Source organism: Vigna radiata, chromosome 2, assembly GCF_000741045.1.
Source record: "Vigna radiata var. radiata cultivar VC1973A chromosome 2, Vradiata_ver6, whole genome shotgun sequence".
In the NCBI taxonomy this organism is placed as follows: Eukaryota; Viridiplantae; Streptophyta; class Magnoliopsida; order Fabales; family Fabaceae; genus Vigna; species Vigna radiata.
The window spans coordinates 7,680,421-7,688,534 of NC_028352.1; the positions used below are offsets into that span (position 1 = coordinate 7,680,421).

Consider the following 8,114-nt stretch of genomic DNA (forward strand, 5'->3'; position numbering starts at 1 on the left):
TACATATCAAAAGTTAAACAAATAGCTTACAGCACAAATATAAAAATACAATGTGAAATAATGTGAAGCAAGACAAAAATTTGCATTTATTAAGTCACATGTTGGACTTTCAGACTGATACACTATCTCTTCTGCTGGATTTTTATTATAAAAAATTCATGATCTAAGATTTGTCATTTTATTTTAGATTTTATCTTAATTATTCATATAGCTTGGGAATGAGCTTTATATGTCCACAATAAAACGTCACATTATGAGAATGTTTATATTTTCTAAAAACATTATCACATCTAAAAAAGCAAAATTTAAAGAAAAAAAAAATGTGAAGGGTAGTAGGATAAGCATAGATAAACATGTGACTATTAGTATGTTACTGAGCAAGTGGCCCTAAGCATGTAATGTATGTGTATACTTCTACTGCTACTGTAACTCTAACATGGTTTCTTTCACTTGCATATGCAATCCATAAGAGTTTGTGTTTGTGTTTTTCTGTGCTGTGAAGAGTGGTTGTTGTTCTACATCGTTTCAATCTTCAATCCCAAACTTCGGGGTCACAGTTAGGTTGTCTACTCCTACCCATAACCATACTATACCATACCATACCATCCGTCCTTTGCAGTTTACACACTCTTTGTATGGAAAATGATATTTTCACACTAATTTTTTAACACTATTTTGATACTGCATACGTGTCAAAATGTGATTGGACGATTTTAAATTAAAAAAAAACTTTGGCTTTTTTCTTCCAAATATGTCATTGTTTCAGCTTTTTTAATTTAAAATCGTCCAACCACGTTTTGACACGTGTGCAATGTCAAAATAGTCTCAAAAATTTGTTTCAGAATATTATTTTCCTGTTTTTATTTACTTGTACTTAGTGCCAACTCTTTCGGTTGGTGCATTTCTTCAGGCAGGCACGCTAACTCTTGATTTCTGAACGGTTTTGGTAGTGAGAGCAAAGTTGGTAGCTCTGGAGATACACAGAGAAGAAGGAGAAGAACAAGAAGAAGCACAGGATGGGGGACAAGTCCCAAGTGCTGGAGGCTGTGTTGAAGGAAACTGTGGATTTGGTAAAAAATTATGAATTTATATAATATAACTTCAAAATATTTACATAAATTTTTAATATCTCTGTATATTCGCTAATAAAACCTAAAAAACCTAAAATAAAACTAAAAGCCCAAAACAAATAAAAATGAGATTTAGACTTTTTTTCTAACGAAATCAATTTATCAACAAATTTAATATTATGTAAAAATAAAATAAAATTATAATTTATTTAACTTTTTAAATTATTCTTTAATTATATTCATGATTTTTATGTTTTTTAATCCTCTCATTCATAAAACATTAAAACATTATAATATTCAAGTTATATTTGATTTATTAAAAACTTTTGAATTATAATTATATCTCAAGTTTTTCACGTATATAATTAAGAAATAGTCTTCACCACTTATTTTTAAATTAGAATATCATCTTTTTCGTACTCTTGGTTTTTTCAACTTTAATCTTAATATTTATTTTAGAGTAATTTGATTTAACTATGGGGAACTTTTTTAGTAATTTCAAATCACGCTTCTTTTATCGTTATTCTGTACTTACTTTTTTTAAATACTTGCATTTTAAAGTAATACTTTTATTTCAAAATTAAATTTCAACACTTTTTTTAAATTTCGATAACAAAATAGAATTTAATATGTAAAATATTTATTTAAAAAATTTACTATATAAAATAACCATCTATTTTATGCATGGGAGAAGCTAAAATAGAAATACTAGTTAAAAAAAAACATTAAAAATAACTATTTCATTTGTTTAAAAGAAGTTATTATTATTTTTTTATAGAAATTAGCTCTTAAAGGAGTTTATCTTTGTTTTTATATCCAATTGAAAAGTCATGTATTATTCTTATTCATATTCAATATTCTTATTTAATTAATACAAAAATTCTTCATAAAAAAAAAACAAATTCAAATAATATTTACACAAATAAATTTATTTGTCATTTCTAACTATAAAACCTTAATCAATCTCTGAATAATTCTCAATCCAAGAAATAGAAGACTATTGTTGACTTGTATACTTTATAGAATAATTAATAGTTATTTGATATATTTTATCACAAATTTCAAATTAAATATGCAACAAAGTTTAATATTTATATGTCATTTACTAGTTATTTGAATTTGAATTTAGCATGTTACTTCTTTTATTTTATTTTACTAGAGTTATTCATGTAATATCTGATATTACTTTATATGTAAACATGACATAAATTTTGACTTTTATAAACTATGACTCTAACTAATTAAAAGATAATAATATAATTTTAAAAATGATATGTTTTAGATAATCTTACATTAAAGAAGTGGATATAATAATTTTAAAGTTGTGTAAAAATAAATAATATTATAATTTATTTTGATATGAATGGAGATTATAATATCGTTGAGAAGATAATATTATGACATTAACAGAAGATGAGATTAAAACATCCCATATAATGTAAATAGGATTACCAAAATTGTAGGTAGTAATGGATTTATACTTGTTCACTTGAGGGGGATTTGAGGGAGAGTAATTCACTAAATTTAAGAGGATTTGAACATAATTTTTTTTTTTGTTTATTTGAATGAATTTGGAGATAAGTGAAAATAAATTTAAAAGTAAATTTTTTTAATTTGTCACATAAATTAAATCATACACTAATTCTCCTAAATTTTACTTCCAAATACACTTTCACTTATCTCCAAATCCACTCAAATAAACAACAAAAATATTTATATTTAAATCCACTCAATTAGACACTCCCAAATTCTTTCAAGTCAACTAGGCATTAATGAGATTTTAAGCAGTCAGTAATGCAAAATAATACTTTTGTCATCAACGTAAATTTTTATAACCTTTTAAAAAGGAAACGAATAAATACAACCTCTATTTTAATATAGAATATTGTTTAAGTAAAGGTATCTTCTTGCTCGGATATTATTCTCTTATATTTTAAATGTATTTAAGATTTGATTTTATTATAGTATAATGATTATTGTATGATTTTTATGTTAAATATGATTAAAATATAAAAACTAAAGAATTATACTTTTTTTATAAGTATATTATTTCTATTTAACCAATCTATAATGATTTTTTTTTTCTTTCTTCCTAAACATCAAAGTAGATTTTTTTTTCACTAAAAAACTCTAGATTTTCATAAATAACAAGTTTTTAAATGAACACAAAGATTATCCAACACTTGATGAAGTGAATAAACTTAAAGAAAATAATACAACATAAATACTATGTTATTCTATGCATATATTAGAGTTTTTGTCATGTATAACTTTATCTATCTCGTCTCTTAATCAATCTGTTATTATCTCATCAAATAATATATATATATATATATATATATATATATATATATATATATATATATATATATATATATATATATATATATTATATTAATGGCTAGGTTGTTCCTCTAATGTGTATCATGCATTATACTTGCACGTTCTTTTGTAGAATTTGATATTCCTTGCCTTACCTTTAAACCACTCAAACTTGAAACCATTGCTCTTTCAGTTCAAGATCTGGGAATTTGCCATGTGGAAGGTTAAATGAAGCCATTCTTCTTGTCGAATCATCCTGATACTGCTATGTACAATTGTTCACAAGTTGATTTCAGTCATTCAATGGTATGTGTTATGAGAATGGCCCAGCACAGGCCCAATGCCTCAGCTGGCCCAGACAATTCATTAAACGTAATCTTCTTTGCATGCGTGGCATAAGTTGGAAAATGAATGAGTGGAAGAGAGAGAGCGAGGGAGCAGAGAGCCTGAGGCGATGGAGAGAGAAAGCGTCGGAGGCTTCGTCGACGGCGTTCCGGCACGGCGGTTGCCGGAGATGCAGAAGAGAAAAAGATAGATCGTGACGAGGTGAGTAAGAAAAACGTACACTTTTTCTATTATTAACATGAAAGTATTCTGAGTCTGTCTTACATCACACACGGGAAAAAGAGGGAAGGAACTCTATATATAGAGTTCCATGGGAGAAAGGGAAAACACAAAACGGTAAAACGAAATAACTGTCATGAGACAGTTAGGAGAATCAAAATGATTCTCAATAATGTGAAGCTACTGTTTATGAATTTTCTGCTTCAAGTTTCCAGTTATCAACTAGCTATTTCTCTCTCTCTTTTCAGGCCCATACTCCTTACCCCTGTGGTGATCCTTATTTTGCCAGTTCAATAGTTGCTTATGGACCATAGGCTATTGTAAGTTTCTAAAGTACACTTTATAATGCCTGATCTTCATTCAGATGAGGTTTTAGTACACTTTTCTTTCATAGCATAACAATTTAATATGATGTCACTGTCTCTTACACTTATTAGAATCAACCACAAATAATACCCCAGATGCTGGGATTAGCATCCACCAGAATTGCATTACCTGTTGAGCTTGCAGAAGATGGTCCCATTTATGTCAATGCTAAACAATATCATGGTATACTCAGAAGGCGACAGTCTCGAGCAAAGCTTGAGGCTCAAAACAAACTCATCAAAAGTCGTAAGGTATGCTGCATAACTACTTCCACCTCTTCCTGTATATTACCATACATTATTTTTTGTGGTTTTTATGGAGAATGTCAATTCATCTGTCAAAACTGTACCTCTTTTTTTGACTAAAAAAAATGTTTGCCAATGGACTGCTGCAGCCATATCTCCATGAATCACGGCACCGTCACGCATAAAATATCTTGATCTACAAAGGTAGGATGAATATATATATATATATATATATATATATATATACACACACACACACACACTCTCTTTTATTTTTGTTAGTCAAGATAAGAACCGTATAATTGTTCCTAGCTTCCTAATATAATATAAGTAACAATAGTCCTGATTAATTAATGCATACTAACTTCTGCTTATGCTGAATCTGCAGCCTGGAATTTATATATTAAATTACTCGACCATCTGTGACTTTAAACCAAAAACAATGATCATTGGCAAACATTTCTAAATATCAGTGTTATCAAACTGAAACGTATATTTTTAACTAAAGTATCAAATAGCACTATTAGAATTCAGATAAGTTAAATACAATACTACAAATAGCCCGTAGGCAATTTTTATTAGTTTTTATCAGAATTTAGGCTTAAGTCCTAGCTCAATCCAATAAAACTAACTTTTAAATAAAGAATTGCTCAAGCCTTGGTCACATCTAGACTCTAGTCAATGTGAGATCCTAACATGACCACTCACCCAGAGCAGAACTGGACATTTCAAGTGTGGATAAATACAAGCAGTCCAATAACAATACCCCTTCACGGCTAGTAGTATTCATCTAGAGCATAAACAAAACAAATATAGGTTTCCCAATAACAAATAGACTTTGATACTATATTAGAGTTTGGGATAAGGGTTTAATTTAACCACATAAAACCAGATTTTAAAATGAGGCCAACTCTGGCCTTATAAGAACTGCATTGATCATATTTCTTGTCGATGTAGAATTTCGATAGTTTAATACACANGTGCATATAATGNGAAATTAATAAAAGGACATACTAACCTTTCCCCACGCCTTGAAGCAAGAGCTCAGCACAATTTAAGACTGGCGCATGAACATTCTCAGGGAACATTACATGCCCAAATCTAGCAGCAGTATACCCCATTTCCCTAGCAAGCTCAGCCTGAAATCACCTAAATGGAAAGATGGCATTAAAGCAAAACTAGGTATGATAGCTTGAAGGGGCGTCCAAGTTTAAATATGCCAAACACGATTGGTATCAAATAACAATATGCTAAATTGTATAGTAGCTCCATGTCATGAAGATTCATTAAACCTAAAAGTTATTCAAGTCTGCTTTTTATTTGGGTTTCGAATTGACTATGCAAAGTCCAGAGCCTTGAGGAATTAGAATTCCAAAACATTGAGATAACATTTTTTCATAAGCATACATATTCAACAGTAAAAGACAGGAAGAACAGTGTCAGAGGCAGAATTGTTTTAGAAGGGTGACCAATAGGGTGAAAAAAAGTACTTTTACATACAAAATTTAAGAAAAAGAATTAAAACTTTTGTGGCTGACCATGGCATCCCCAGTCGCCCGGCTGGGAAGAATAGGATATGTAAGTAAATGTAGTGATGTCCCTGGGATATGCATTTGATTATTACTAGTTTGATTAACAGAATTAATAACTTAAAAAAGTTATGAGAATGACCTGCATTATAGCATCAGGTCCTTGACTCCACCAACTAGCACATGCATCAAATTGTGGTGCTATGACTTCTGTCTTCTGAACCTTGCAAAAAAATAATGTGATGTCAAATCTAGGTATCCTCAATATGAAAAAAAAAACAGCAGTCCCAAAAAATTATTCCAAAGTAAGCACTAAGGTTGCTTGGATAAGTTTTTCTAAAAACACTTATAAGAGAAGAAAAAAAAATGAAATAAGTTTTTCTATAAGCTAAAATAAGCTTATGCATCACAAGTTAATTTTTTTTCCACATGTATAAGCTAATTTTAGTTTATATAAACTTAGTTCACGTTTCCTTATATTTTTTTTCTTTCAATTATTCATGAAAAAGTTTATGCAAACAGATCTAGATGCAGTAAGTTAAACTCAACACAGTGCATCAACCCACTAAAGTTTGTATTGCAAAACTTAACAAATCAAAAAATTAATAATATAAATAAAGATTTTCACAGAAACAAACCTTGAAGATAGAAAAGTTCTCACCACAGCGTGAATCAATTACTGTGACCCCTCCATCAGGAACAAGTTGGTGTTGAGTGAAAGGCCACCAGATGATATCCATTGCTTCTTTTGGCATGTCTTGAAGCTTTTTAATTCTCTCAAAATAAGCTGATAGCATTATTTCCTTAAGATTACTAAATATATGATGAGAATTTTCAAACCATTCAATCAAGTCATTTGATAGATCTCTTGGAATGGGTGGTAGCACTAGGACAGGGACCCTGAATGAAGAAGACAACAGTTGTATATAAGCAGATAGAGCAACAATAATACCGTAACATGGCAGAAAAATCAATAAAAAAAAATAACTGATTAAGTTAAATAGTAAATGCAACTATCAAGGACTATGCAATATCGTCTATATGTTATTATTATGTGATTGGTCCAAAATTACTCCAGAATTAATAGTAATAATGATAAAAATCAAGATGGACCAAATGGTATTAAAATGTTTTTAAAAAAATGTTGTCAAAGTATTATTGTTCTTTAAAACATGTACTTTTATGATTTTATTAGTTAATGATTTTTTCTTTCCTTTGATGTTTCTAAGGTTTTAAAATCTTTACACTTTTGGCAAATATGCATTTGAAGTTGAAAGGCAACAGACTATAACTAGATAACAGGGTTCCTTTAAATAAAATAACAGGAAGTTCTAATATGATCCAAAAGAAAGAAATTAGAATATTTCATTGAAATTTTAAAAAAAAAATAATGATGTTTGTTTAGGATAATAAAAAAGATAAATCCGCCAAAGTAAATAAAAGAATACTGGTTTGATGTATTTTAAATTTAATATTTCATCCAAATCCAAGTATATAAATTTTAAATTAAAGAAATCAAATCCAGCCACATCTAGAGCACCTACATGCATTAATGCGATTTTTGTCAATATTTTAAAAATATTTATAGATGCTAAAATTGTTATTATAGAGGCACTTCATCATTTTACCACAAACCTGTTTTCTGTTTGCGGATAATCAAAACAATAAAGTACTTTGAAGTTAAGTAGTGAGAATTTTTGGAATAAAAATTAACTTTCAAAAAAATAAGTCATTTAATGATTTGTTTTAAGTTATTCGTTACTCCCACGAAATACCCCTTATTTAATGGTTCTTTATGCATCAAATTGATTCATATCCATAATCCGTAATCTATAATCTTAATATGCAAATCTAATACCAAATATCGGTATACACATTGTTTGGCGTGATTCATATTGATTGCACATTCTGATTTCACTTTTTCTTTTAGAACGTGAATTTTAGATTGGGTGCCCTATAAATGAAACTGTACATTTCCCACTGGTGAAACGAGATTGACCGGGTTCTTTTTCTGGTAT

At 29.0% G+C, this 8,114-nt stretch overlaps 1 pseudogene; it reads left to right on the forward strand.

Annotated features, from left to right (window-relative positions):
* The first annotated feature begins 3,486 nt into the window (after positions 1-3,486).
* Positions 3,487-4,824, forward strand: LOC106755576 (annotated as a pseudogene).
* Positions 4,825-8,114: the final 3,290 nt, after the last annotated feature.